The sequence below is a fragment of the Triticum aestivum genome, chromosome 3B (assembly GCF_018294505.1).
Source record: "Triticum aestivum cultivar Chinese Spring chromosome 3B, IWGSC CS RefSeq v2.1, whole genome shotgun sequence".
Classification (NCBI taxonomy): Eukaryota; Viridiplantae; Streptophyta; class Magnoliopsida; order Poales; family Poaceae; genus Triticum; species Triticum aestivum.
In genome coordinates, this window is record NC_057801.1 from 63253359 (window position 1) to 63277507 (window position 24149).

Below are 24149 nucleotides of genomic sequence, written 5' to 3' on the forward strand. Positions count from 1 at the left end.
ATTGGATAATTTGCATTTGTAAGTATAACATACCATATCATGTCGATCAACCATGGTATTTGTCACGCGGGTCACGAATGGCACCCCGACAAAGTCAGCACGTGGCGGAATTATGTCCCACAGGTTGGACACCTCCTCCTCGCTCAGCCTTGTTCTTTGAGCTACAATGGCTTCATGAAGTGGGTCCTCATCATCTTCATCGAGTGGGTCCTCATTATCTTCATCATCTTCATCATCTTCGTCATCTTCATCATCTTCCACCAAGTTGAGATAAATGACAGCCAGCTTGGGTCTTTCTGCTCTGAAGGAGAATCTGATCAACTCACCACCAGTAAGACGCATGCGAGCGACGAAACGGACCCATCCATCTCCTCCAATCTGTGACATATTGCGTCCTTTCTAGACCTCCATAGTGTATGGCCCCCCAGGAGCCTCAAATGTCACAGTATCTCCTGTCAGCTTGTTGAATTTCAACCTCACATTGCATGGGACGATCTGTGTAAAATAAGCAAAATGACACAATGTAGTAATGCAAACACTGAAAATAAAATAGTTATTACATTTCATCTCATTTCTTACCGCCGCATGACAAAAACTTGGCTGGAAGTTGATGTCGAACAACTTGCCAGTTGCAAGGTTGCTGGCGCACCTTGACTTGCACAGTCGACATAGTGGTGGTGGTGGTGGCGCCATTTTTCCTAAAGCAATATGAGCAAAGGATTAACGATCCACTTCACAGGAAAGAAAAATAGTAGCATGTGATATTTTTGGTTCTTCCGTGAGAAGCAATTTGATGGACAATTATAATCCTAAGATCTAGTAACATATTAGATGACAAGGTACCACCTACATTTTGCCAAAAAGTAACTTATTAAAAAAACAAAAGCAACTACGTACCTATCCATGTACAGAAAAAATAGCAATAAAATGGTGCATACTAAATCAACTAAATGAACTAGCCTACTAAATCAACTAAATCAAAATGTTCTAAATCAACTAAATGAACTAGCCTACTAAATCAACTAAATCAAAATGTTCCAAATCAACTAAATCAACTAGCCTACTAAATCAACTAAATCAAAATGTTCTAAATCAACTAAATCAACTAGCCTACTAAATCAACTAAACATATCAACTAAATCAAAATGTTGCATATGAACTAGCCTACTAAATCAAAATGTAGCAGGCAGGAGGGAGAAGGAGGGGTGACTCGAGGAGGGATAAGAGAGTAGGACGGAGGAGGAAGGCGGAGCGAGGAGGGTCCGGCCGGCAGCCAGTGGAGGGAGGATAGAGGAGGAAGGCGGAGCGAGGAGGGGCCGGCCAGCGGCGAGTGGAGAGGGAGGACGGAGGAGGAGGCCGGTACCGAGTCAAGCAAGGAGGAGGAGGTGACGGCGGCGTAGAGGGAGGAGGAGTGACGGGGGAGGACCGGCGGCGGGGATAGAGAGGGGATCCAGTGAGTGTGTGACTGTGAGTGGATCGGATAGAGGAGATGGGGGTGGGAGATGGAATGGCTTAGCAGTAGCGCACTATAGAGAAAGACGCTACTGCTAAACTACCTAGAAGAAGCGCCTTTCACAAAGAAGTGCTACTGCTATGTGTCAGCATGTAAAAATAGACTTAGTTCAATGTATCAAAAATACATTGATCATCAACGATCTTTTTGTGTACAATCTGATTTGTCAATATGAGTCCTCACCGGTTTAGGAACAGGTGAAGACTCATATTGCAGCCACAAATTCTACACATAGAGTTCAGTGAAGACCAAGTGCTTGTCAAAGTTTGAGAACTAACATATTTAAGGTGGTAGAAACTCTCTTCACGGAGCGAGGTGGGACTAAATTTTTGTAGTAAACTTAGCAGTAGCGCTTATTGGCGAAATGCGCTGCTACTATGCTATGTAGCAGTAGCGCCCATCGTTATAACGCGTTGCTGCTATAACTAGCCTCGCGGCGGCCTCGTGGGAATTATAGCAGTAGCGCGTCTTTGAGCGGGCGCGCTACTGCTATATTTATTTCAGCAGCGAGTTATTCTTGAGCTCGCTACCGCTAATTAGCAGCAGCGCCTTATTTCAAAGCGCGCTGCTAATAAGATTCTGTGTATAGGTTTTTCCCTAGTAGTGTAATAAAGATTAGTGTTGAGTCAAGGGCTTTGCTATTTTGCTATGATCTTGAGAAAATAGGAAGAATAAAAAGAAATAAAAGAGTTCGTATTGATCTTATGGATAGTAATGACTTCACACATAAAGAGTATGATACATAAAAGTTGTTGAGAATTGGCAAACATAGTTTTGATCATCGTTGCAATTAATAGGAAGTAATAAGGAAAGAGAGGTTTTCACATATAAATATACTATCTTGGACATCTTTTATGATTGCGAGCACTCATTTAAGTATGACATGCTAAAGAGTTGATGTTGAACAAGGAAGACAACGTAATGGGTTATGTTTTCTCAAATCTCACTTAAAGTATATTGTCATGGATCATTCAAACATGTTGAGCTTGCCTTTCCCCCTCATGCTAGCCAAAATTCCTTGCACCAGGTAGAGATACTACTTGTGCTTCCAAATATCCTTAAACTCAGTTTTGTCATGAGAGTCCACCATACCTACCTATGGATTGAGTAAGATCCTTCAAGTAAGTTGTCATGTTGAAAGTAATAAAAATTGCTCTCTAAATATGTATGACTTATTAGTGCGGAGAAAATAAGCTTTATACGATCGTGTGATATGAAAGTAATAAAAGCGACGGACTGCATAATAAAGGTTCATATCACAAGTGGCAATATAAAGTGACGTTCTTTTGCATGAAGATTTTATGAATCCAACCCTAAAAGCACATGACAACCTCTGCTTCCTTCTGCGAAGGGCCTATCTTTTACATTAGGCAAGAGTCAAGGTGATCCTCACCTTTCCCTTTTTCATTTTATCCTTGGGCAAGCACCTCGTGTTGGAAAGATCCTGATATATATATATATCCAACTGGATGTAAGTTAGCATGAACTATTATTGTTGATATTACCCTTGAGGTAAAACATTGGGAGGCAACACTATAAGCCCCTATCTTTCTCTGTGTCCGATTAAAACTCCAGAACCATAAGTATTGTGTGAGCGTTAGAAACTGTAGAAGACTAAATGATAGTTGAGTATGTGGACTTGCTGAAAAGCACTATTCTTGACTCTTTCCGATGTTATGATAAATTGCAATTGCTTCAATGACTAAGATTATAGTTTGTTAGTTCTCAATGAAGTTTCTGAACCATACTTGACATTGTGAATAGATTGTTACTTGAGCATAAGAAATCATATGACAAAATCTATATATGTTGTTGTTATAAGAATGATCATGATGCCCTCATGTCCGTATTTTATTTTTATCGACACCTCTATCTCTAAACATGTGGACATATTTTTTGATATCGGCTTCCGCTTGAGGACAAGCGAGGTCTAAGCTTGGGGGAGTTGATACGTCCATTTTGCATTATGCTTTTATATCGATATTTATTGCATTATGGGCTCTTATTACACATTATGTCACAATACTTATGGCTATTCTCTCTTATTTTACAAGGTTTATCATGAAGAGGGAGAATGCCGGCAGTTGGGATTCTGGGCTGGAAAAGGAGCAAATATTGGAAACCTATTCTCCACAGCTCCAAAAGTCCTGAAACTCCACGAAAGTCATTTATGGAATTAATGAGAATTATTGAGCGAAAGAAGTACCAGAGGGGGCCCACACCCTGGCCACGAGGGTGGGGGCGCGCCCACTTCCAAAAGTCCTGAAACTCCACGAAAGTCATTTATGGAATTAATGAGAATTATTGAGCGAAAGAAGTACTAGAGGGGGCCCACACCCTGGCCACGAGGGTGGGGGCGCTCCCACCCCTACTGGGCGCGCCCCCTGCCTCGTGGGCCCCCTGGTGGCCCTCTAGTGCCCATATTCTGCTATATGAAGTCTTCTACCCTGGAAAAAAATCATAAGCAAACTTCCCTCTGGGAGGAGAAAATCATCACCATCGTCATCACCAACGATCATGTCGTCGGGAGGGGGTCAATCTCCATCAACATCTTCACCAGCATCATCTCCTCTCAAACCTAGTTCATCTCTTGTATCCAATCTCGTATCAAAACCACAAATTGGTACCTGTGGGTTGCTAGTAGTGTTGATTACTCCTTGTAATTGATGCTAGTTGGTTTATTTGGTGGAAGATCATATGTTCAGATCCTTAATGCATATTATTACCTCTCTGATTATGAATATGAATATGCTTTGTGAGTAGTTACGTTTGTTCCTGAGGACATGGGTGAAGTCTTGATATTAGTACTCATGTGAATTTGGTATTCGTTCGATATTTTGATGAGATGTATGTTGTCTCTCCTCTAGTGGTGTTATGTGAACGTCGACTACATGACACTTCACCATTATTTGGGCCTAGAGAAAGGTATTGGGAAGTAATAAGTAGATGATGGATTGCTAGAGTGACAGAAGTTTAAATCCTAGTTTATGCGTTGCTTCGTAAGGGGCTGATTTGGATCCACTAGTTTCATGCTATGGTTAGGTTTACCTTAATACTTCTTTTGTAGTTGCGGATGCTTGCAATAGGGGTTAATCATAAGTGGGATGCTTGTGCAAGGAAGGGCAGTACCCAAGCACCGGTCCACCCATATATTAAATTATCAATGTAACAAACGCGAATCATATGAGCGTGATGAAAATTAGCTTGACGATAATTCCCATGTGTCCTCGGGAGCGCTTTTCTCATTATAAGAATTTGTCCAGACTTGTCCTTTGCTACAAAAAGGATTGGGCCACCTTGCTGCACCTTATTTACTTTAATTACTTGTTACCCGTTATAAATTATCTTATCACAAAACTATTTGTTACCTACAATTTCAGTACTTGCAGAGAATAACTTAGTGAAAACCGTTTGTCATTTTCTTCTGCTCCTCGTTGGGTTCGACACTCTTACTTATTGAAAGGACTACGATAGATCTCCTATACTTCTGGGTCATCACTCGGCACGACGCGCCACGCCGCGCCGTGGGTTGCGTGAACGAGCCGATGTCTAAATTTTTGCCACAAAAGGTTTAACCGGCGGCCGCCAATGACGACGAGGATGGCGGCGACTTCGCCGCGCTCAGCGACTTCTTCGCCCCTTAGTTTGTTTTTTTTAAATAACTTATGTAACGTCGAATATATGTCAAGTTTGCCGAACTTTAGCCAAACCTTTTGTCCAATTTGCCGAACTTTGCCAAATTCCCATTTTTTTTAAAAACCCGCGTCTGGGGGCGACCCTGGGGCGAGCGGCTGGGAACCCGCTCAGCCCCACGCCGATTTTGGCGCCGGCTCGCCCCCGGGCGGCGATTTTACGCTCCCCCGGGGCCAACGGTGGGAGATGCTCTTAGCCACGTGTCTTTGCTACATACGCTGCTAGTGATACTCCCCACCTACAGTGTCTCGTAAGGTCACGCACCGCTAGGTCAAACACAATTAGCAGCGTCCAACGTTCGAACGCTGCCACTTTGCAGGGACTATGAGCGTTCGGGCAAACGCTGCTAGTTTTATGCTACTCTCAACACCGCACTGGCGATGCTTTTGGTGGACGCCGCTAGAGGGCACAACCGAACGATGCTAACAAGGGTTCCTGTACAAGTGAATGGTTGGCGACGATGGAGGAGGTGGCCCTGCATGATGGTGGCGTGCTCGCTACGACGGAGGTATGCGATCTAGTGGAGTGCTTGACGTGGGGGTGGGGGTTGTGGCTGCTCCAGGCGTAAGCCTTGCTGACATTTGACGGTCGGCGACGGTGCCACCCGTGGCGTCACTATCGTTTTGGAGGCGTTGTCTAGGCCATTTGTGCTTCCTCAACTGTCATGTCAAGATCCTCGGATGAAAGTCACGATCCCATTGTAGGTTCGGGCGGCGGCGGCATCTTCAACGTTGTATTCTCTCTTTGAGGCACCGTCTTGGAGATCTTGGTCCCATGTGTGCTTCTTGCAGGCTAGGCGTGCACGACATCATGGTCAGTAGGTGTCCTAACCGGTGGCATCTCCAACGTTGTATTCCCAACTTGGGGCGCCGTCTTGGAGATCTTAGTCCCATTTGTGATTCGTGCACGACATCAACGGTGTCCTGACCGGAGGTGAGTTTGGCGTGGCGTTGCGTCTCGTGTGGCAACGATGATGGTGGCAAGTGGAGCACGATCGCGACATGTCCTTCGCCGTCAATCGTTCGGCATGTCTCTGAGCGTGATGTGGAAGTTGTAGCGTCATGAGCAACGCAATGGCAACAATGCCATGCGATGGGAAGATCTGGCTATGTTGGTGCAAGGCGCACCTCTTTCTCCTGCAAGACTCGTCAAAAAAGTGGGAGCTGCCTAATCCTCGATGCTGGTGGTCGATTGTTAATTTGGCTATGGCCGACAGGTTCTTCGTGTGTCGTTCGTTTGGAGGGGTCTTGATGGGTTATTCGTGACGAAGTCGGAGTTGCTTGCTCGGGAGAGGTGATGACGATGATATTACAGGCAACCTCGACGGTCTCCTCTTGTCGGTGGTGTGTGTGGGTCTTATGGCTGCCAGATCGGCCAAGATGCCCTTTTATGGGTGTGTTGTAACGGCTTTTGCCCGAATTTACGTTATATCATCGGACAATTATCTTCTACCCTTTCTAGAACCGTGTATAAAAAAAATCGACAGGAGGACCAAATGCATGTCATGTTTCACCCTGGGTAAGCAAATTAATAAACCGGTGGACGTTAATTACGATCCCCAGGATGCTTGAGGACAATGTCGCAATCAGACCGACGGTTTGATAAATACTACTCCTATATGGGCACTCAAACAGAGCAGGCATGAGACTACGCATACTGTGGACAGCTCGTTTTTGACGTTTTGAGGGTGGGTGAGAAGCTAAACCGAAAGGCGACAATTCAACCGGAGTTGCGACAGCCCCGAGGGGGTTCTGACCAACATAGGGTTTTGTAGCCATCGACATCGCCATCCCTTCTGTCCCTCCCTTCCATGGCATGCCGCCCATCTCCCAGGGGCTTATTGCAACTTACAAACTCTATAAATATCGCAACGTAACCCTCAACGATCCCAGCTGTTCCTCTCCCCTCCACGCTTCCCTGTGCTGAGCTGCTCGAGAATGTCCACTGCTGCAGGCTTCCAAGTCGACGCCACCACGGTCGACATGGAAGGCTTAGGCCAGATCGCGGACCTAGCATCATCAGGCGGCAGCGCACCGGCGCCGTCGATCCGCGTTGTGCTCGCGCGTGCGCTGTGGATAGTGAGCACTCTCACCATGGCCGCGGACGTGAGCGCCGGGCTGTACCAGCCGCCCAGGGGCCCGGTGTTCGGTGGACACAGGGCAGTCTACTACGCCGTCCTCGCCGCCATTCTCGCCGTCGTGGCCGTCGAGATGGCCGTCGCATATTGGCTTCCACTCCGCTCCGGCGCCCAGGATGAGGACGACCGCGGCCGCGTCCTCGCGTTCGCCAATGGCCTTCTGCGCTTGGGCGTGGTGCTCCTGCTGGTCATGGTGTTTGCGGTGGGCGGTTTCGCGCTTACCGTCAAGGTCTGATCGATCTCACAGGTATATGCGCGCGTGCCGGTTCATGTGCCCGCCCAGCGCCTGTTCAGTTCATGTGGATGCCCAGCGAGCTGCTAGCCTTCTCCGTTTTTGAATAAATGTACAGAATTTTCGTTGCTTAGTCCAACTGTAAAAAAAAATGGAGACCAACCCAAAGGCTAACCTTCGTTGGCATTTTTTACAGGAGAAACTCCGCGAGCACCGCGTGTACGAGTCAGGACACGAATTCGGGTGGGCTGGCAGCTACCCCAGCTGCCCAGCCAATGGGTCGACGCCACGTCCTCACATAGTCCAACTGTCAAAGTGATGTATCAGTAGGTAGTATTTTAATTTTTACTGGATATAGTGTTAAAAATGCTCTTATATTCTAAGACGGAGGGATACTATATATATGCAGCTATTACCAGTTCAGAGCATATATAGTTTGTCTTCTAGCCAGCTTTTGCTTGTTTTTGCTTTTGTACATGAACAGTCAAATGTACTGGAAGTGTTCTGTAAGCACAAAATAAAAATTGTCGTGTAACTGTGTTCTCCACGCACTCCTGTTCGTTGTCTTGTCACTGTCTGACATGTCATATGTTCTCCTAATTTCCCCGCAAAAAAATGTACTCCTAATTTATTAAGAAATAAGCAATTAAAAACAAGTAGGAGTATGACTGTACGACAAAAGGTAAAAATATCAGACCGGACAGCCCCACCTTGCCAGATGCCGTCTCCAGCTCTTGCCCTCCGCTTCCAGTTCCCCCAAGAAAGAGAGGTGCCACCATCGGAATAACACCCTATACTGTCGGCTTACCCCTATGTCGATGGCAGCCGCCGGCATAGCCCGGCCGGCATCGATCTCGATGGCGTACTCTTGCCACTCCTTATTTCATTGTTTATTAAAACTTTACTCAAAACTTGAAAACTTCATAATACAAAAACTCAAGAGAAAACTCGTAAGCTCTGTTAGTATAATAAAGCAAATCATCACTTTAGGTACTGTTGTGAACTCATTTTAACTTTATATTGGTGTTATTTCTACTATATTCCAACTTCTTCTTGGTTCATACCCTCCGATACTAGTCATAAATTCATCAAAACAAGCAAACAAAACATAGAAAACAGAATCTGTCAAAAATAGAACAGTCTGTAGTAATATGAAAATATCGTATACTTCTGTAACTCCAAAAATTCTGAAAAAATAGGACAACCTAGGCAATTTATATATAAATCTTGTGTAAAGAAATTCAGATCAAAAGCACGCTTCTGTGATTTTCTAAAATTCAGGCCATGAGCGCAAAAGTTTCTGTTTTTCAGCAAGATCAAATCAACTATCACTATAGATCACCCCAAAGGTCTTACTTGGCTCAAACACTAATTAAAACACTAAAACACAATTGCTACATAAGTAATATTGTGTATTTATTCAAGAACAGAAGCAAAAACAAAAAACACAAAATAAGATTGGTTTGCCTTCCAACAAACACTTTCCTTTAATGTCTTTTAGCTAGATAGGATGATTTTAGTGACGCTCACATAAAAGATAAGAATTGAAACACAAAGAGAGCATCATGAAGCATATGACTAGCACATTTAAGCCTAACCACTTCCTATGCATAGGGATTTTGTGAGCAAACAATTTGTGGGAACAAGAATCAACTAGCATAGGCAAGCAAAACAAGTATAACTTCAAAACTTTCAACACATGGAGAGGAAACTTGGTATTATTGCAATATGTAAAAGCATATGTTCCTCTCCCATAATAATTTTCAGTACCATCATGAATGAATTCAACAATATAACGACCACATAAAGCATTCTTTTCATGATCTACATGTATAAAAAATTTACTACTCTTCACATAAGCAAATTTATTCTCATGAATAGTAGTGGGAGCATCATATGAAACTTGAATACTATAAATTATTTCCACATTAAAAGATTAATGTTCAGTAAAAGGATATGCAAAATTATGACAATAATTATCACTACTTTTTATAACATAAGTATCATCATAATAATCATCATAAGTAGCAATTTTGTTCTCATCATAGTCAATTGAAACGTCTTCCGAAATAGTGGAATCATTACTAAATAAAGTCATGACCTCTACAAATCCACTTTTATCATTATACTAAGATTCAACACCCTTCAAATAGTGGGATAATTATTAACTAAAGTTGACACTCTTCCAAACCCACTTTCATAAATATTGCAATCATCATAAATAGGAGGCATGGTATCATCATAATAAATTTTCTCATCAAAACTTGGGGGACTAAAAATATCATCTTCATAAAACATAGCATTCCCAAGCTTGGGACAAACATTAATTGCAGCAAATAAATTCTCAAATATAGCATCCCCAAGCTTGTGGCTTTGCATATCATAAGCATAATCACTCTCATCATTAATAGTATGAATATCACCAATTGTATAACAATTATCATCACAATTTTCTAAGTTGGTTCCAAAAAGATTTTCAAGATTATAAGAAGTATCATTATTTCCCAATCATACTCATCACAATGAGTAATAGGCATAACAAAATCATCCTCAATAGTTTCTTCGGACATTGTGTCATAAGACAAAGAAGCAATGCCATCATCAAGTATATCATCTTCCACAATTATTTTGATTCATTCTCATGAGGCATAACAATAATAGGAGCAACATCATTTGGGAGGGATACCTTTTTACCTTTGCTCCTCCGTCTTTTATTTTTCTTCTCCACATCATGCGTGGGTTTAATCAACTTTTTGGAGATCCTTATTAAAGAGATTGGTTGAATAGGGAGGTCCTCCTCGTCACCTATTTCATCATGAGAAACAATAGGAGGGAAAGTGGAAATATTTACCCTTTCATTAGTACGCCTTTTATATTCTATTGGTTTTCTCATCTTTTTATAGTTGTCAATAGAAGCATTTTCATGGCAATTTACCATACAAAACATATAGATTTCTTTCAAATTAGTTTCAACATGGTCCGTGAATATGAATGCTTCAAACCAACTATTTTTGTGTGACAATTCTTCACACCCCCAAAATAAACAATTCTTCTCCACGGTACGTAACGTGATCCATACATACATGTGCTTCACCATGCACCGCATCTACGTCAAAAATAAACACATGTGCGTATCTCCTCAGGTTGCTGGAGTCGTGTCTACTAGTACTATCACCGAGGAAACGAACATCGAGCCCACTAAGCTCACGAGCGTCCGCGTCACCAGCTCTGTTCCGCAGGTTGCTTCATCATTGGTACCTCTTGAGCACTGCGTTGGTTTTCCCTTGAAGAGAAAAGGGTGATGCAGCAAAGTAGCGTAAGTATTTCCCTCAGATTATGAGAACCAAGGTACCAATCCAGTAGGAGGCTCCTCAAAAGTCCCTCATACCTACATAAACAAACAAGAACCTCACAACCAACGCAATAAAGGGGTTGTCAATCCCTTCACGGTAACTTGCAAAAGTGAGATCTGATAGAGATAATAAGATAAAATAAATATTTTTGGTATTTTTATGATATAGATTGGAAAGTAAAGATTGCAAATAAAGATAGATGGAAACTTATATGATAAAAGATAGACTCGGGGGCCATAGGTTTCACTAGTGGCTTCTCTCAAGATAGCATAAGTATTACGGTGGGTGAACAAATTACTGTCGAGCAATTGATAGAAAAGTGCATAGTTATGAGATTATCTAGGCATGATCATGTATATAGGCATCACGTCCGCAACAAGTAGATTGAAACGATTCTGCATCTACTACTATTACTCCACACATCGACCGACTCCTGCCTGCATCTAGAGTATTAAGTTCATAAGAACAGAATAACGCATTAAGAAAGATGACATGATGTAGAGGGATAAACTCAAGCAATATGATATAAACCCCATCTTTTTATCCTCGATGGCAACAATACAATACGTGCCTTGCTGCCCCTGCTGTCATTGGGAAAGAACACCGCAAGATTGAACACAAAGTTAAGCACTTCTCCCATTGCAAGAGAGATCAATCTAGTAGGCCAAACCAAACTGATAATTCGAAGAGACTTTCAAAGATAACTAAGCACACATAAAAGAATTCAGAGAAGATTCAATTATTTCTCAAAGATAAAGTTGATCATAAACCCACAATTCATCGGATCTCGAGAAACACACCGCAAAAAGAGTTACATCGAATAGATCTCCAAGAAGATCGAGGAAAACTTGGTATTGAGATTCTAAGAGAGAGAAGAAGCCATCTAGCTAATAACTAGGGACCCGAAGGTCTGTGATAAACTACTCACAACTCATCGAAGAGGCCTTGGAGATGATGTAGAGGCCCTCCGTGGTCGATTCTCCCTCCGACGGAGCGCCGGCGAAGGCTCCAAGATGGGATCTCGCGGATACACAAGGTTGCGGCGGTGGAAATAGTTTTTTGTGGTGCTCCCCGATGTTTTCAGGGTACGGGAGTATATATAGGCGAAGGAGGTAGGTCAGGGGAGCCACGAGGGGCCCAAGAGGGTGGGGGTGCGCCCACCCCCCTAGGGCGCGCCCTGCTACCCCGTGGCCGCCTCGGCTAGTTCTTGACGTCCACTCCAAGTCTGCTGGATTGGGGGTTTCATTTCGTTTGGACTCCGTTTGATATTCCTTTTCTTCGAAACACTGAAATAGGCAAAAAAACAGCAATTCGGGCTGGGCCTCTGGTTAGTAGGTTAGTCCCAAAAATGATATAAAAGTGTAAAGTAAAGACCATAAACATCCAAAACGGGTAATATAATAGCATGGAACAATCAAAAATTATAGATACGTTGGAGACGTATCAAGCATCCACAAGCTTAATTCCTGCTCGTCCTCGAGTAGGTAAATGATAAAAACAGAATGGTTGATGTGAAATGCTACCTAGCATATTTTTCAATATAATTTTCTTTATTGTGGCATGAATGTTCAGATCCAAATGATTCTAAATAAAAGTTCATATTGACATAAGAGTAATAATACTTCAAGCATACTAACAAAGCAATCATGTCTTCTCAAAATAACATGGCCAAAGAAAGCTATCCCTACAAAATCATATAGTCTGGCTATGCTCTATCTTCATCACACAAAGTATTTAATCATGCACAATCCCGATGACAAGCCAAGTAATTGTTTCATACTTTAGTATTCTCAAACTTTTTCAACTTTCACGCAATACATGAGTGTGAGCCATGGACATAGCACTATATGTGGAATAGAATGGTGGTTGTGGAGAAGACAAAAAAGGAGAAGATAGTCTCACATCAACTAGGCGTATCAACGGGCTATGGAGATGCCCATTAATAGATATCAATGTGAGTGAGTATGGATTGCCATGCAATCGATGCACTAGAGCTATAAGTGTATGAAAGCTCAACAAAAGAAACTAAGTGGGTGTGCATCCAACTTGCTTGCTCATGAAGACCTGGGGCATTTTGAGGAAGCCCATCATTATAATATACAAGCCAAGTTCTATAATGAAAAATTCCCACTAGTATATGAAAGTGACAACATAGGAGACACTCTATCATGAAGATCATTGTGCTACTGAAGCACAAGTGTGGTAAAAGGATAGTAACATTGTCCCTTCTCTCTTTTTCTCTCATTTTTTTATTTTGGTGGGCTTCTTTGACCTTTTTTTTACTTGGGCTTCTTTGGCCTCCTTTATTTTTATAGAGCAAATTGATAATATGACACACTTTTCCTGGCACTTTGATCTGATGACACGCCTTTCTTTGAGTTTGATCAGATGACCCAGATTTGATTGATAGCTGGATTAAATGACACAAATTGAGTTTTTCTCTCCCTTTCTAGGTATGGGCCCCTGGTCGTTAAGCCTGCCTGGCTCGGCACCTTGTTGAGAACACGCCTCGATCAGTACATGCCAGAGGCTCCATGCATGCACACGTACATATATGGTAGCTCTACGTATGGAGCGAGGTGATCCCGCTGCATGCTTCCCGGCGCCTTAACTCGTCCTGGATCCTTCCTCCCGGCGCGCCACCACCTCGTTGTCTCCTTCCCGTCGCCGGCACGGCCGCGTCGCCGGAGCTGCCATCGCTAGTAGCTTGTAGGTATTCGATGTTCTTGTATGAGTAGCTTTTGTAGAATGTACATCTTCTTTGCTAGCTTATTGTTCTTGGCTGGAGCCTGCTGTAGTTGCTCGCTGCTGTTGTTTGAAGCATGAAATTATGTACAGTTTTATTTAAAAAATTGACATCGTTTTCACCTAATTTTGACATGATCTCTCTTTATTTTGTACCATTTTCACATGACACAAGAATATATATGTGAATCCACAAAATCAGCAGAATAAGGTGCATATGTACCCATAGACTTGACAATCCATAATTTATAGGTATGAATTTTATATTTGAAGCAGAAAGTGAGTCATGTCTGACAAGTTGCTTTCAAAAGCATAAAGTGAGTCATCATCTCACTACACACGAAAAGATCAAATAAGATAGGGCAAGAATTCAATCCCGAAAGCATCTACTTCGTGAACACGTGGCATCAATTTCATGAAAATCACAACACGCACGACAAATCATAACATGACATGCTACATTGTTTTTCTCTTCCTCGGCGTGATCTTCTTTGCGGCCTTCACAACAACCTTTGTTGGAGTCGAGGGAGTCCTTGTTTCCATAGAAAGTTTCCTACATAATGCATCGATTCCTTGAATTAAAGAACAGACAAATGTTACACACAATTGAAGAAAAACTTCAGGTTTTTTTACCTCTTTGTGATTGGGCCAGGGATGCCTTGTAGGATAGCCAATGAAGATGTCCCTCCAAGAGGGCTACCAAGAGATGATTGACTACATAAACAAGCCTTGTTTAAGATAGAAACATAACACATTTGTAGTGATATTGAAGAACATCAGAAAAAAATACCTCCTTGTCATTGGACCAGGGCTCCGTTGTGGGATAGCCAATGAAGATGTCCCTCCAAGAGGGCTACCAAGAGATGATTGGCTACAGAATAATGCATTGTTTAAGATAATAACCTAACACATTTATACAGGTATTTAACAAATTGCAAAAAAATACCTCCTTGTCATTGGACCAGGGCTGCGTTGTGGAATAGCGAATGAAGATTCCCCTCCAAGAGGGCTTCCAAGAGATGATTGGCTACAGAAAAAGGCATTGTTTTAGATGAAAACATAACACATTTGTACATATATTGAAGAAATTGCAAAAAAATACCTCCTTGTCATTGGACCAGGGCTGCGTTGTGGAATAGTCAATGAAGATGTCACTTGAAGAGTGCTTCCAAGAGATGTTTGACTACACATAAGACATTGCTCAAGAGAAAAACATGCCACGGTTGTAGAGATATTGAAGAGAAGGAAAACATTACCTCCTCGTCCTAGGTCGAGGGCTAGCTTGTAGGAGAGCATCTCCAGGGATTGTACATTCGACATTAACTTCAGTGTTTGGTTTTATGTTCCTAGGTTTTGGTTTCCAACAACAAAATCAACGAGTTTTACAAGCAAATAATAGAACATCAAATATGAGTTGAGTAAATGTGAATCAATAGACATTACCTTTTCTTCACCCCATAGTTGGGCAACGAGCTTGCCTATGTCCCAATTCATGACACTTCTTGCACCTATTTTAGCTTCCTAATTGACCCTTTGGTGGTGGTTTCTTTTTATAATTTCCTCCTCCCTTTTCAAGGCAACTTTTCAATCTAAACTTCCTTTTTCTTCCTTTTGAACTTTTGGGGAGCGGTGCATGCAATACAAAGTCTAGTTCAACATTAGGCCACTGTGATCAATCTGTGAGAGGCTCAACGACCCCCCTATAAGCTGACCTAAACCTTTGTATAGAGTAGTACTCATGGAGATAATTTTCCATCTTCACGTTCCTTTTTCCAATCAAGAAAACAAGTGCATGTTCACAAGGTTTACCTGTGTGCTTCCACTCTAGGCACATGCACTCACTTTGCTCTATGTTAACCACAAGCCTCAGATTGTCTTTATTGATGTCCCTGACCTCACCTTTCCAGTTACTTGCTCTAGTTACTTTCAAGTGCCCAAGCCCTCTTGTTCTATTATTCACTTGTTGTACAACTGCTGGCAACATTTCTCCATGTAGCTTTTCCCCAATCTTTCTTCTTTTTTCAATTAATTTCATTATCTTTCCATTAAGTGTGTCAGCTAGCCCATCTACAAGAAGATCTTTGATTCCTCTTATCCAATTATTGAAGGACTCGGCAAGGTTGTTATGAATGTAATCACACTTGATTTCGGTGTCAAAACTAGACCTCATCCACTTCAAGTTGTGGTAATCATGTAAGTACTTACCAACAGTTGGACTTGATTCTAGAACCTTAGAGAAGTGATACTCAAACACTGAAGGTCTATATGTCTTTCCAGCAGCCCACATACGACCAATTATGTCACCGCGGTATCTTTTGGAAACATTCTGCATCAAATGCCTAAAACACTCCCTTTGTTCTGCTTGAGGGAAAACTTTCTTAACTGCATTTTCTAAACCTTTACATGCATCGGTACTTATAGCAAGCTTTGGAATTGGCCCTAGTGCTCTATGCAACGGTGTCATGAACCATGTCCAATTATCGTCATCCTCAACCTCGATAAAACCAAATGCAAGAGGAAACATCCAATTATGTCCATCTAAAGCGGTACATGTAGCTAAATGACCATTCCACTTCCCATTCAATGCAGTTGAGTCTATGCTAAGAAAAGGCCTACATCCAGCATGGAACCCATTAACACAAGGCTTAGGTGCCACAAAGAATCTATGAAAGTAAACATTACCGTCCTTTAGTTTAGTGTCAACCTCAACAATGGTTCCAGGAGATCTCAGTTCTATCTCTGCTTTGAAATTGAATAGGTACCGGAAGCTACTACCCCACGAACCATATATCTCATCCTTTGCTCTTTGCATCCCCTTCAATACAGTGTCATAGCTAGTGGTTACATTCCAGTCTTCCTCCAACGTGTCTTGTAAATCCTTGCAACCTATATTTGGAGTTTTCCTCAATATTTTCTTAGACCTTTCTTGAACCCAATCCTGTGAGGCCATTGCCGAAGTTAGCCTGCTACTTGAAACACATGTGTGCGATGGCCCTATTTGGTTAACCTGCATACATGACAAAGTTGTTAGTAGCTACAATAATAGGATGCTACCATAATAGAACATAACAGAAAAAATGAATATTATTTAAGCTATGTTAGTACCCTGGTCTTTGTCTTATCAGCCATCAAACGACATGTTATTTTCCATGGACAATCCTCAGCCATACAATGTGCCATCCACCTACTCTTGTTAGCTTTATAAGTTCCAAGGTTGAATTCTTCATTAATTGCCCATTGTCTCACAGCCCTCCTACAATCTATCATTGTTGGAAAGATCGAACCTTTCTCAACTTTTGGATGATCTTTGTCATATAAAATTTCTATGTCTTCAGGAACTTAGTCATCTACTGGTATGGCTCCCTCAGCCATTAATTCCTCACTAACATGGCACACAACAACTAGAGCTGGCTCATTTCGTTCTTGAGCATCCTCGGCCTCATCCTCAATTCCAAGAACCGCACACATGTTTTCCTCGGACATAGGTGCTATTACATCATCACCAACAGGAGTTATCTCAAAAGTGGACCAATCAATGACAACTTCACCATCAGATTGCACATATCTCTGAATACTAGGAAGCAAATTACAAGTTGCGGAATCACTGATACACGATGCACTGCTAGCATTTGAGTGGTAAACGTCAGAACTTGAACTAATGATATTATCCACTATATCACTAGATGGGATATTTCCAGAACAAGATGATGTTGTAACCCCCTTTGCATTGTCCACAACTTGAGCAAGCACAAGCAATTCTTTCTCTTCCCATCTCTCAAGAAATGTTGTCAACAACTTGTAATAGCTATCAATCCTCTCAACTGATTCAAAGTGCTTATCTTGACACAAAATATGGGCCTCTTGACCAACCCCCCATATAATTTTTGATCTAATGAGTTCTATCAATTTTTTAACCGTAAAATGTTTCATATTAACCTCAAACTCCACATCATGTTCGGCAACTTGGCGCTCGCTGCCATCATCAAGCTTTGCGACAAATCGAAGAACTCTAACAATTAGTTTATAAATGACAATGCGCAGCCCTGCACCTTCTTCACTACAAAATTACATAATTTTTCAAACAGAATCAATGGTTAGGCCTAACTTTTCATAAACTTTCGATAAAAAAATCAGAGAATGCTCCAATTCAGAAGCTATTAACCCATCCGGAGCTGCGACATCTGTCTCCATCACCACAATTAGTGTGTTCTACTCGTCGTGAAGCCTTCCCACTATCTCTCCTTCACCATAATCTCCATGTCTAGAGTTCCTGTATGCCTCAACTTCCTGGCTGCACAAGTGGGATGGTTAGAGAGAGAGGGAGAGGGAGAGGGACAAGGAGGGAGGGAGAGATGCGATTCCACCTGTGAGTCGATGGACGAGGCGTCGACAGGGCGAAACAGCTAGAGCGTTGCCGTACGAGAAAAACGGATAGGAGGCGGCGGGGAACTGGCAACACTCGAGAAGAGGCACGGCGGGGCGGTGCTGGGCACTGGCGAGGTAGTGGGAGGAAGCAGGAGCGGTGGGACGGTGCTGGGAACTGGCGGTGCGGGCAGGAAGAAGCGGGAGCGGCGGCGCAGCGGCTCTCTTCTGTGCCTCGTTTTGTTCGCACTTCCAGGAACGATCGATCGAACAAGGGATCAAGCCAGGCAGGTGAAACGACCAGGGGCAAAATCGTCCTACAAAAATATGACGTGGGGGCCCATACCTAGAAAAGGAGAGAAAAACTCAATTTGTGTCATTTAATCCAGCTATCAATCAAATATGGGTCATCTAATCAAACTCAAAGAAAGGTGTGTCATCAGATCAAAGTGCCAGGAAAAGTGTGTCATATTATCAATTTGCTCATTTTTATAAAGTCCGAAGTCTCATCCCGACTTGTGGGGGAATCACAGTCTCCATCATCCTTTCCTCACTTGGGGCAATGCTCTAATATGAAGATCATCACACTTTTATTTACTTACCACTCAAGAATTACAACTCGATACTTAGAACAACATATGACTCTATGTGGATGCCTCCGGCGGTGTACCGGGATATGCAATGAATCAAGAGTGACATGTATGAAAGAATTATGAAGGTGGCCTTGCCACAAATACGATGTCAACTACATGATCATGGAAAAGCAATATGACAATGATGGAGCGTGTCTAATAAACGGAACGGTGGAAAGTTGCATGGCAATATACCTCGGAATGGCTATGAAAATGCCATGATAGGTAGGTATGGTGGCTGTTTTGAGGAAGGTATATGGTGGGTGTATGGTACCAGCGAAAGTTGCGTGGCACAAAAGAGGCTAGCAATGGTGGAAGGGTGAGAGTGCGTATAATCCATGGACTCAACATTAGTCATAAAGAACTCATATACTTATTGCAAAAATCTACAGGTCATTGAAAACAAAGTACTACGCGCATGCTCCTACGGGGATAGATTGGTTGGAAAAGACCATCACTCGTCCCCGACTGCCACTCATAAGGAAGTCAGTCAATAAATAAATCGTGCTCCAACTTCATCACAAAGCGATTCACCATACGTGCATGCTACGGGAATCACAAACTTCAACACAAGTATTCCTCAAATTCATAATTACTCCACTAGCAATGACTCTAATATCACAGTCCTCATATCTCAAAACAATTATCAAGCATCAAATTGATCATAGCATCCAATTCAGTTTCTATGATTGTTTTTATTATACCCAACTTGGATGCTGATCATTCTAGGACCAATTTTATAACCATAGCAAATACCATGCTGTTCTATAAGACTCTCAAAATAATATAAGTGAAGCATGACAGATCAAGAATTTCTACAAAATAAAGCCACTGTCGTGCCCTAAAAGATATAAGTGAAGCACTAGAGCGAAATTATCTAGCTCAAAAGATATAAGTGAAGCACATAGAGTATTCTAATAAATTCCAAATCAAGTGTGTCTCTCCCAAAAGGTGTGTACAGCAAGGATGATTGTGGTAAACTAAAAAGTAAAGACTCATATCATACAAGACACTCCAAGCAAAACACATATCATGTGGCGAATAAAAATATAGCTCCAAGTAAAGTTACCGATAGACGAAGACGAAAGAGGGTATGCCTTCCGGGGCATCCCCAAGCTTAGGATTTTGGTTGTCCTTGAATATCTTGGGGTTCCATGGGCATCCCCAATCTTGGTCTCTTACCACTCCTTATTCCATAGTCCATCAAATCTTTACCCAAAACTTGAAAACTTCACAACACAAAACTCAACAGGAAATCTCATAGCTCCGTTAGTGCAAGAAAGAAAAACCACCACATAAGGTACTGTAATGAACTCATTCTTTATTTATATTGGTGTTAAACCTACTTTTTTTCAACTTCTCCATGGTTCATACCCCCCGATACTACCCACAGATGCATCAAAATAAGCAAACAACACATGAAAAACAGAATCTGTCAAAAACAAAACAGTCTGTAGTAATCTGTAACTTTCGAATACTTCTGGAACTCTAAAACTCCTACCAAAATAGGAAATCCTGGGAAATTTGTCTATTGATCTACTGCAAAAAGAATCAACTATTCTCGTGCGTGCAAAAGTTTCTGTTTTTCAGCAGAATCAAATTAACTATCACCGTAGGTTATCCTATAGGTTCTACTTGGCACAAAAACTAATTAAAACATAAAACCACATTTAAAAAGAAGCTAGATAAATTAATTATTACTAAACATAAGCAAAAAAGCAAGGAACAAAAATAAAATTTGGGTTGCCTTCCAACAAGCGCTATCGTTTAACGCCCCTAACTAGGCATAAAAGCGAGAATAGATCTACATATTGCCATCTTTGGCATTCAATTGATAAGTGGCTCGCATAATAGATTCATAAGGTAATTTGACTTTATTTCTAGGGAAGTGTTCCATGCCTTTCTTTAATGGAAATTGGAATCTAATATTCCCTTCCTTCATATCAATAATTGCACAAATCGTTCTAAGGAAAGGTCTACCAAAAATAATAGGATATGAAAAATTGCAATCTATATCAAAAACAATAAAATCTACAGGCACATAATTCCTATTTGCAATAATAAGAACATCATTAATACTTCACATAGGTTTCTTAATAGTGGAATCCGCAAGGTGCAAGTTTAAAGAGCAATCATCAAAATCTTGAAAACCTAGCACATCACATAAAGTTTTCGGAATCGTGGAAACACTAGCATCCAAATCGCAGAAAGCATAGCATTCATGATCTTCAATTTTAATTTTTATAGTAGTTCCCACTCATCATAAAGTTTTCTAGGTATAGAAACTTCCAATTCAAGTTTTTCTTTATAAGATTGTATCAAAGCATCAACGATATGTTTGGTAAAAGCTTTATTTCGACTATAAGCATGAGAAGAATTCAACACGGATTGCAACAAGGAAATACAATCTATTAAAGAACAATTATCATAATTAAATTCCTTGAAATCCAAGATAGTGGGTTCATTGCTATGTAAAGTTTTGACCTCTCCAATCCCACTTTTACCAAATTTAGCATCAAGATCTAAAAACTCCGAATCATTGGGACGCCTTTTAAATAAAGTTGACTCATCTCCAGTCCCATCATTATTAAGATTCATATTGCAAAAAAAGATTTAATAGGGGACACATCAATAACTTTTAGATCTTCATCATTATTTTCATGGAAACTAGAAGACACGCTTTTACAAAGCAATCTTTCTTAGCACGCATCCTAGTGGTTCTTTCTTTGCACTCATCAATGGAAAATCTCATGGCTTTGAGAGACTCATTGATATCATGCTTAGGTGGGATAGATCTAAGTTTCAAAGAATCAATATCAAGAGAAAGTCTATCAACGTTCCTAGCCAATTCATCAACTTTAAGCAATTTTTCTTCAAGCAAAGCATTGAAATTCTTTTGGGAGATCATAAATTCTTTAACACTATTCTAAAAATCAGAGGGCATCTTATTAAAATTTCCATAAGAATTGTTGTAGGAATTACCATAATTATTAGAGGAATTACTAGGAAACGGCCTAGGATTAAAGTTTCCTCTATACGCGTTGTTACCAAAATTATTCCTACCAACAAAATTCACATCCATAGATTCATTATTATTCTCAATAAAAGTAGACAAAGGCATATCATTGGGATCAATAGGAGCACTCTTAGTAGCAAATAATTTCATAAGTTCATCCATCTTTCCACTCAAAACATTAATTTCTTCTATCGCATGAATTTTTTTACTAGTAGATCTTTCGGTGTGACATTGAGAATAATTAACCATAATATTATCTAGGAGTTTAGTAGCTTCTCCTAAAGTGATTTCCATAAAAGTGCCTCCCACGGCCGAATCTAAAAGATTTCTAGAAGCAAAATTCAATCCGGCATAAAAAATTTGTATGATCATCCATAAATTCAAACCATGAGTAGGGAAATTGTGAATCATTAATTTCATTCTTTCCCAAGATTGAGCAACATGCTCTTGATCAAGTTGTTTAAAATTCATAATATCGTTTCTAAGAGAGATGATCTTAGTGGGAGGACTTAGAGATAAAAGCATCTTTTCACTTATTCCATGAATCAATACTATTTTGGGCAAAGACGAAAACCAAGTTTTAGCACGATCTCCAAGTGAAAACGGAAATAACTTCAATTTAACAATATCATTATCCATATCTTTCTTCTTTTGCATATCACACAAATCAACAAAATTGTTTAGATGAGTAGCGGCATCTTCACTAGGAAGGCCGGAGAATTGATCTTTCATAACAAGATTCAGCAAAGCAGCAATGATTTCACAAGACTCAACATCATTAAGAGGAGCAATCAGAGTGCTAAGGAAATCATTATTGTTGGTATTGGAAAAGTCACACAATTTGGTATTATCTTGCACTATCGCGACAAGCAATCCAACACACAAGCACACAAAAGGCAAGCAAAAGAGAGAGGAGGACGGGAAAGAGAGGGCGAATAAAACAACAAGGGTGAAGTGGGGGAGAGGAAAATGAGAGGCAAATGGCAAATAATGTAATGCGAGGGAGATAAGTTTGTGATGGGTACTTGGTATGTCTTAATTTGAGCGAAGACCTCCCTAGCAACGGCGCCAGAAATCCTTCTTGCTACCTCTTGAGCACTGTGTTGGTTTTCCCTTGAAGAGGAAAGGGTGATGCAGCAAAGTAGCATAAGTATTTCCTTTAGTTTTTGAGAACCAAGGTACCAATCCAGTAGGAGGCTCCTCAAAAGTCCCTCGTACCTACACAAACAAACAAGAACCTCGCAACCAACGCGATAAAGGGGTTGTCAATCCCTTCACGGTAACTTGCAAAAGTGAGATCTGATAGAGATAACAAGATAAGATAAATTTTTTTGGTATTTTTATGATATAGATTGGAAAGTAAAGATTGAAAATAAAGATAGATGGAAACTTATATGATAAAAGATAGACCCGGGGGCCATAGGTTTCACTAGTGGCTTCTCTCAAGATAGCATAAGTATTATGGTGGGTGAACAAATTACTGTCGAGCAATTGATAGAAAAGTGCATAGTTATAAGATTATCTATGCATGATCATGTATATAGGCATCACGTCCGCAACAAGTAGATCGAAACGATTCTGCATCTACTACTATTACTCCACACATCGACCGACTCCTGCCTGCATCTAGAGTATTAAGTTCATAAGAACAGAGTAACGCATTAAGAAAGATGACATAATATAGAGGGATAAACTTAAGCAATATGATATAAACCCCATCTTTTTATCCTCGATGGCAACAATACAATACGTGCCTTGCTGCCCCTGCTGTCACTGGGAAAGGACACCGCAAGATTGAACCCAAAGCTAAGCACTTCTCCCATTGCAAGAGCGATCAATCTAGTAAGCCAAACCAAACTGATAATTCTAAGAGACTTGCAAAGAGAACTAATCACACATAAAAGAATTCAGAGAAGATTCAATTATTTCTCAAAGATAAACTTGATCATAAACCCATAATTCATCGGATCTCGACAAACACACCGCAAAAAGAGTTACATTGAATAGATCTCCAAGAAGATCGAGGAGAACTTGGTATTGAGATTCAAAGAGAGAGAAGAAGTCATCTAGCTAATAACTATGGACCCGAAGGTCTGTGATAAACTACTCACAACTCATCGGAGAGGCCTTGGAGATGGTGTAGAGGCCCTTCGTGGTTGATTCCCCCTCCGGCGGAGAGCCGGTGAAGGCTCCAAGATGGGATCTCGTGGATACAGAAGGTTGCGGCGGTGGAAATAATTTTCCGTGGTTAGGGGACCCACGAGGGGCCCACGAGGGGCCCACGAGGGTGGGGGGCGCGCCCTCCTGCCTCGTGGCCGCCTCGGCTGCTTCTTGACGTCTACTCCAAGTCTCCTGGATTGCGTTTGTTCCAAAAAGATCGCTCCCGAAGGTTTCATTCTGTTTGAACTCCCTTTGATATTCCTTTTCTTCGAAACACTGAAATTGGCAAAAAAAATAGCAATTCGG